This window comes from Pseudonaja textilis, chromosome 5 (assembly GCF_049901715.1).
Source record: "Pseudonaja textilis isolate UNSWEBS1 chromosome 5, rPseTex1.2, whole genome shotgun sequence".
NCBI lineage: Eukaryota > Metazoa > Chordata > Lepidosauria > Squamata > Elapidae > Pseudonaja > Pseudonaja textilis.
The window spans coordinates 4,336,556-4,343,996 of NC_141994.1; the positions used below are offsets into that span (position 1 = coordinate 4,336,556).

General features: G+C 34.8%; 1 long non-coding RNA gene across 1 annotated transcript in view; it reads left to right on the plus strand.

Annotated features, from left to right (window-relative positions):
• LOC148125513 (uncharacterized) overlaps positions 1-6,946 on the plus strand; it is a 13,550-nt gene extending 6,604 nt beyond the window's left edge. Inside the window, exon 4 of the long non-coding RNA XR_015743983.1 lies at positions 4,565-6,946. This is a non-coding gene — a long non-coding RNA (uncharacterized LOC148125513). The remainder of the gene's footprint in view (positions 1-4,564) is intronic.
• The last annotated feature ends 495 nt before the right edge of the window (positions 6,947-7,441 follow it).

Genomic DNA, 7,441 nt, shown 5'->3' on the forward strand with positions numbered 1-7,441 from the left:
CACCCTTTGGCTTCAAGACAAACCTGGGTTGCGGAATCTCAGGAATTGTCAGTGTCGATCAGATGCAGGCCCCAACCCAGGCAGATGCCTTAGCACCATCCATTCTGACAGCCTTCCGATGCCCTTTAGCACCATTGAAAACAAGAATGCCATTCCATCCTGAAAGGCTGCCGGCGACCAGTAGACTTTCGCTAGCACACCCTAAACAGCTGCCAGCAATCACCAGACTTCCACTAAGATGCTGTACATGGGCCTATGCCTCCGCAACACCCTTTCCAACAGCTTCCTGACACCCTCTGATACCATGGAAGCAAAAGTACCGGTCCAACCCTAAAAGGCCGCCAGAAGTTACCACCAGGCTTTCACCATTGGCACCAAGAGTACCTGTCCACTCTAAAAGGCAAACAGAGGTGACCAGCAGACTTGCACCAAGAAGCTTTACACCTGACAGGTCACCAACCTAGTGTTGCTGTGGAGAAAGCCTGAACTTGAAACCTCAAGCTTTGCATGCTTTGTTTTGTTTGATGCTTTATTAATGTTTACTGTTTCTCTTAGTTATATAACTAACTGTTTATTTTAGTTATATAGTTATCTGCTATTCAGTTAGTATTATTCTTTACTGTTTATCTTAGTTTTACAGTTACTTTAGTTAGTGGAATTTACAATTCCAGGCAGGGAGTGTGCTGTCCAGACAGTTTAGAGTTAATGGGATTTAAGATCGTTAATTAGGAATTGAGAGCTGTCCCCTTAAGGGAGTGCATCATGGTAAATGTAGTTAAGGTATCCTGGGAATTGTAGTCCATGTCATGTGGTCACATCTGTAATCCGGATTGGTCACTAAATTGACCCTTGTTGGGTTGGGGGAGGCTCCCTCACTCTTGCCTGAATCCTTTACCATGCAGCCACTTCAATCATCATGGGGATGAGACTTTATTATCTTTCTACACCATAATGCAGATATGCAAAGGATTGGACATAAAGAAGAACCTCATCATAAATGTGAGTTGATAAGGATGCCTGATGAACCAATAAAAAGACTTTGTATGGATGCTTTGTGGAGTTGCTCTGTCTGCTTTATACCTATCCGGAGCATAATAAGCAGAACAATAATGGAAAAAACAAAATAAAAATAAGGAATATATTACTTTTGATCATAATATCTTGTAAAGCAGGGTGACCTGATTGCTCAACAGTTAAACATATGGAACTTGTCAGCGGAAAACTGACAGCTTGGGTTCAAGACCTGAGGGCTGTATGATGGAGTGAGTTCCCATTACTTGTCCCAGCTCCTGCCTAACTAGCAGTTTGAAAACATGCAAATATGAGTAGATAAATAGGCACCATTTTGGTGGGAAGGTAAAAGCATTCCATGTCCCTCAGCATATAGTCATGCTGGCCACAGAATGTCTTCAGAAAATACTGGCGTCCTTGACTAAGAAATGGAGATGAGCACCACCCCCTAGAGTTGGACACAACTGGAAAGGGGAAACCTGGATAGAGAAAACTTTTATCTTTCACTTTGTAAGGCAGAGGTCTTATATGGTGCCACAATAATTTTGTTAATGGTGAGTGACAAATCCATTTTTTGTTTTAAAAATGCAAATAACACATTGAAAATAACTGATGTTATATTTTAAATTTTAAACAAAGGTATTATGTATAATTATTGCTTTTATGTATCATTAATACATACATACATTTAGTGTCATTTAAAAAAAACATGAGTTTGATAGATATTGGCTGATTCTTCCATGTAGAATTTTCCAATACACATGAAGAAAATTAGAGATTATGAATTTTCTAACAATATATGGCTGCAAGTATATTTTTCCATTAGTGTTGACATCTCAGCAACATTAAATATTGTTTATAGTTGCAACATGGGGATCTAGCTAGCACTAAAAGAATTGGAATACGTTCAGTTTTCCTTGACATAAATTCACTGACTCTGTTGAAAGCAACTGAAAGCAACATTAAGCTTCCTCAGTAACAGAAATTTGAAAATGTAATGGCTTTCCAAAAAAAGATTCTTAACCACTTGTGGGGAAACAAATAGAAAAATTATGAGATGCAGTATTGAGCTTTAAAAACAGCAGGTAATTTTAAAATAACAGCAGGGAAATTTTTATTCCCGATACGTTGGAAAACATTGTGTCTTGAAAGGGGATATAAAAATTATCTTAATGTTGTTTTCCTTGAGAGAAAAACTAGGGGAAGATAGGATGGAGTCAGTATTACAATGGTCACTTATATACTTTTTAAAGAAATAGGAAACCGGAATGCATTACATATCAGCAAAAAACGTATAGTTTTACAAACAATACGTATAAGGTAATTTAAATGAGCTAAATTCAATGAAATTGAATTTCATTCAATGACATTTAAGACCTGCTGATAACATGGACATGTTCATATAGTTTATAAAAAGTAATGCAAATAATTTGTCTTCTCCTTGAGATTTTTATTTTATCCTTCCAAATCTAATCTGGGGGTGTGAGACTTCCTAGTGGTTTCCCAACTAGATACTAATCAAGTACTAATCAAGTCAAACCTGCATTGATTGCCCAAAGTAAACTAGGTTATGCCACCTGCTGGAGAAACAATGTTGTAGAAGAGCAGACTCGCAGCATGATTTTTGCATTTATTGTTTAGTGTATTATCTAACCTTCAAATGAGAAACTACTGCTTGCTCTCCTTAGAATTGTAATACGTAAACTTGAATTTGGGCTGGTTTAAATGGCAAGCCACGTTCAAGTGGCTGGCCTAAAAAAAGTATTCCCCAAGACCAGATTAGCGTTAACAATAGCATGAAAACAATTTCAGAGAATTCAGTTTGTAACACACACACACACACACACACACACACACACACACACACACACACACATATATATATATATATATATATATATATATATATATATATATATATATGAAAAAGAATAACATTGTGAGTACTTGACTCAGACTTTTGATATAAAGATGTTGAAGATAGTACGCTGATTGGATTTTCAATAATTAGTTTAGGGACAGAATAATATATGTAAAGAAAATAATCCAGTTATTGAACAGTAGATTAAACTTTGACCTTGTTTAGTCTTTTGAATAGGTTATTAATAGTAGTTCATAAGTTGAAATGGAGTACATGTATAACAAAAGACAGAATATAAATCTAACAAATAAATCCAGAATTTTAAATTGGTTGGAGCAAATTCCATCTAGTGACGTAAATAATCATTTTTGTTAAAATCCCTTGCATCATAAATCAAGAATTTTCCATGTATCAATAAAATCTAAATGTATGTGCTTCAATATCACATTGACATCTTTAAACATTTTTTCTCTTTCTGACACTATATTAATAAATGTATGAGTCTTAACCTAAGCTGAAAAAATGTAGAACAGGTGCCAAATATGCCTGTTAATAATGCAATAATTCTTTATTTTGAGATGGAAGGAATAATTTATATTGTTGATGAGTCCCATTTCTTTTTAGTCTGGTATCCTTACCTGACAGATGTAAAATACCATGCAGCACAATGTTTATTCAGTGGAGTTTATTTGCGCTAAAATTAGAATTTCAGTATTTAAACTGCAGCATTTTGTAATTTTATTTATAACCTTGGTTATATTTATAATTACCTCCTGAATAAATCAAGACATTTATATTTTCCAGTGAAGTTGTATACATGTCATTTAGAAGGAAATTTGATTGAGTTAAAAAGATAAATTTTCCAGGAATTCAGTTCAGGATTGCAGTCCAAATATTATATAGTTATAACTCTTTCATGCGCAGAAGTGCACAGAATATACATGGATGTATATTAGACTTATGTGAACTTTTGAGTAGGGTCCTTTTCTTGTCTTGTGAAATGCATCTGCAAATGGATCCTGCAATTTCCATCTACATATAACTGTAATTTTATCTTGTCACTAAAATAACAGAGTCTTTTGTCACTTTAAAGAGAAACTGATGTATCAAATTACTTACAACAAGATCCATATTAAAATCATGCAGGTTTGATATTGTACATACTTCATTTCTCTCTCCCAATTATCATTAAAAACATTGTCATAACAAAAGAACTCTTCTCAGATGCTTCCAAATTTCAAATAGTTTAGATACCTGACTTTATGATGTGTTGAAAACTTCAACCTCATTTATTCAATCACTTTGCATTCATCAAATCAATGTTTTCTTAACTTCACAGTGTGGGAAAGATAACAATGAAATATTACAGTATATGTTTTCAATATCATTTAATAGAGTTACATATTTATTAAGCATATTTTTATGGCCGTCCACCTTACCAAAGGTGACTCAGGTGGGCATAAAATAATCCAATAAATCAAGCCTTATATAAAAACAGTAATTATATTAAAAAATCAGTGTTAAAAAATAAATTATTAAAATTAATATAAACGCCAGATCAGGAGAAAATTAGTATATCCATTTCAGTAGCGGAGCCATCTAAACATGCTTTCAGTTAAAGCTACTCCTTTTATTTTGAAAGTTCACTGTTTTGTCAGTTCTCTATAGCTAACAACAACTTTTTTTTTGCAGATGCAAGGTTCAGGACACTGCAGTGGATATGCATTTGCTTTCATTTACCATTTGCTCCCAGAAGAATGCATCCATTGTTAAAACTACCCCACTGTGCTAAATGTCAACAGAAATCCTGAAGGGTGAAGTGGCACTTGCTTATCAAAATGCTAAAAATCAAGAGGAGAAAGAAATCGAGTATAACCATTATCCATTTCAGAATATGAAGCATTTCCAGTGTATCACACTCATGCTCTGATACCAAGAACAGAATGGCATAGCATGATTCCATTCTGCGACAATTAGAAGCCAGAACAATGGAAAATAATGTACAGTCATCCTCCTCCCCTCTCCCCTCCTCTCCCTCCTTTTCCTTATCTGTCTTGTTTTCTTGGTTGTCTTCTATCGCAAAGAACGTATAATGGCATTTTAATCTTAGCATACACTAAGGAAAAAAAACTATTCTAATAATGGCTAAATCTTGTGTGTTTTGTGTCCATTGTATCCATTGCAACTTCTCTGCATGGGCAGTCACATAGCACTCAGAGAAGAAACATGTGAAAACACAAGCAGCTCAGCTGTTAACAGGTGAAAAATATTCCTAGGGGAAAAACAAAGGTTCAGCAGAGATATGTCGTAGAGAATACATTTTTATGTATATCATTTTCTGCCCTGTATTTTATGTACTTTCTTTTCTGCCCTGAGTTGCCACTGAATGGCTCATGGCAGAGATAGGCTGATTTTTCTAGTTTGGCAACTTTTACTTTTCAGCATAGCCCCAGCAAGTTGGGAAAACATGTGCTTGTTAAAGTACTGAAACAGGATAGGCTTCACTTTGAAACTGATGTTTCTAAGCATTTTTCTGTGTCCGTCCACCTACACCTCATTCTTTTGTATCCTAAGCTAAATAAAGCTAAAACGAAGGGAGAGAACTCAGTCGCAGCACTTTTAGTTAGAATTTCTTTCCCCCTTTCCTGTTTCATGTAAGCATTTCCAGTGGGAAGCAATAGAAATTAGGGTTGGACTTGTTCTACTAATACATTTATTTATTTGTTTGTTTGTTTATTTAGTTTGTCAAGCATGTATGAGAAAACAAGTATAAGTAGGAACATAACATATAACCTATAAGTATATTTCTAGTTATTTCAGCTTTGCATTAATTCAGTAAAAGATGAACGTTAAAACAGTACTGACATTATTGACAGCTAAACAGTCTAGTAGTATCTCATATATAAATTGTCCACTATCTCCATATTGTGGAGGATAAGGCAGGGTGATATCCACCTGCACTGCAGCACTACCATTCCTAAACAAATATAAAAAAACCTCTACTCTTGCTCTGCTTTATCCTGTTTTTAGGGGAAAAAAATAGGCAGTCCAGAACTGGAAATAGTCAGTATATGGTATTTGCTTCTACATGCTACAGTTTATCTGGCTTTGATTGTGATGTAATTGTAACAGATTTGATTCACTTTATTTCTACTGCTGGATCCCATTGGCCATGGGAGAAAATTGAATTTTGGTGGAAAAGAGAAGATGTTTCCAGAACATATTTGAACTATGATTAGACACAAGTAGGGAAAGGTACATCATCATTATATTAGAAAAAAATACCAGTTGGATGAACTCATAGTTAGTTTAATGATTACACCCAAAGGGTACTCATTAATGACTTCATTTTAATTTAGAGGGAAGCATCAAATAGAATGCTATTTATCTTTTTGATCAATGACCAAGATGAAGGAATTCAGATACTTATCCAGTTTGGAGGTGACACTGAGTTAGAAGATATGTCTAATCATGCAAAATAACTGGTCCGCTCTCTTATGACCTGGTCAGACCCAACCTGGAACATTGTATCCAATTCTGGTCACCATAATTTTAAAAAGAATTGCGATAAATTGGAGTTCAGAAGAAGGCTACTTGAAAATCTTAGTAATCTGGAGCTAAAGTCCTGTGGAAAACAATTAAAGAATCTTGTTATGTTTAGCCAACAGAAAAAAAATAAGCAATATAAGAGCATATGGCATTACTCTGCATTGCCCTAGAAGGCAGGTCTAGAACCACTAGGTTAAAAATACAAAGAATCAGTTGGTTCAGTCTAGATTTCATGGAGAACTTCCTAATTTCTTAAGCTTTCAGCTAGTGAAACAGGACGCATGGACGAATCAGTTGCCCTTCATTGGAGAGCTTTAAACAGAAGCTGGATGGTCATTTGTTAATAGTGTTCCAGTGGATTTTCCATTGAAAATGAGATGACTACAATTTCAACAGTATGTTTGTATTGTCTGTGCAGACTAATAGCTGTCTGCAGATACCAAAGAAGTCTTTCAACCATTCTCTAATTTGTCTTTTTTTAAAATTATTTTATTTAAAAAAAACAAAAATACAAATCTCTATTCATATTAACAGTGTTCGTGTTGTTATTAATACATACATCTCCTTTTATACATAAACATCAACTCTTACTTCTATCCTCCATCCATTTGTACCACATATCCCAAACCACATAATAGTCCGAATCATCTTTGCCTCTTAATTCCATTGTGAATTTATCCAGTTCCACACAATCCATTATTGGTATCTTTTCCTTCTTCCATCCCTGTGCGAAGGTTATTCTCGCCGCAGTTATGATATGTATAATGATGTATCAGGTGACCTTTGCTCAATTTTCCGTTAATTATTCCTAATAAGAATATTTCCAGTTCGAGTTCTAATTTGTTATCTGTAATTTCTAATAAACATCTTTGTACCCTTATCCAATATTTTTTAACCTCTGGACACTTCCACCACATATGGAAGAATGTTCCTTCTTTGTGTTTACACTTCCAACATACTACTTTTGTGTTTGGATACATTTTGGCCAGTCTTGCTGGGGCTAGGTGCCACCTACAAAAC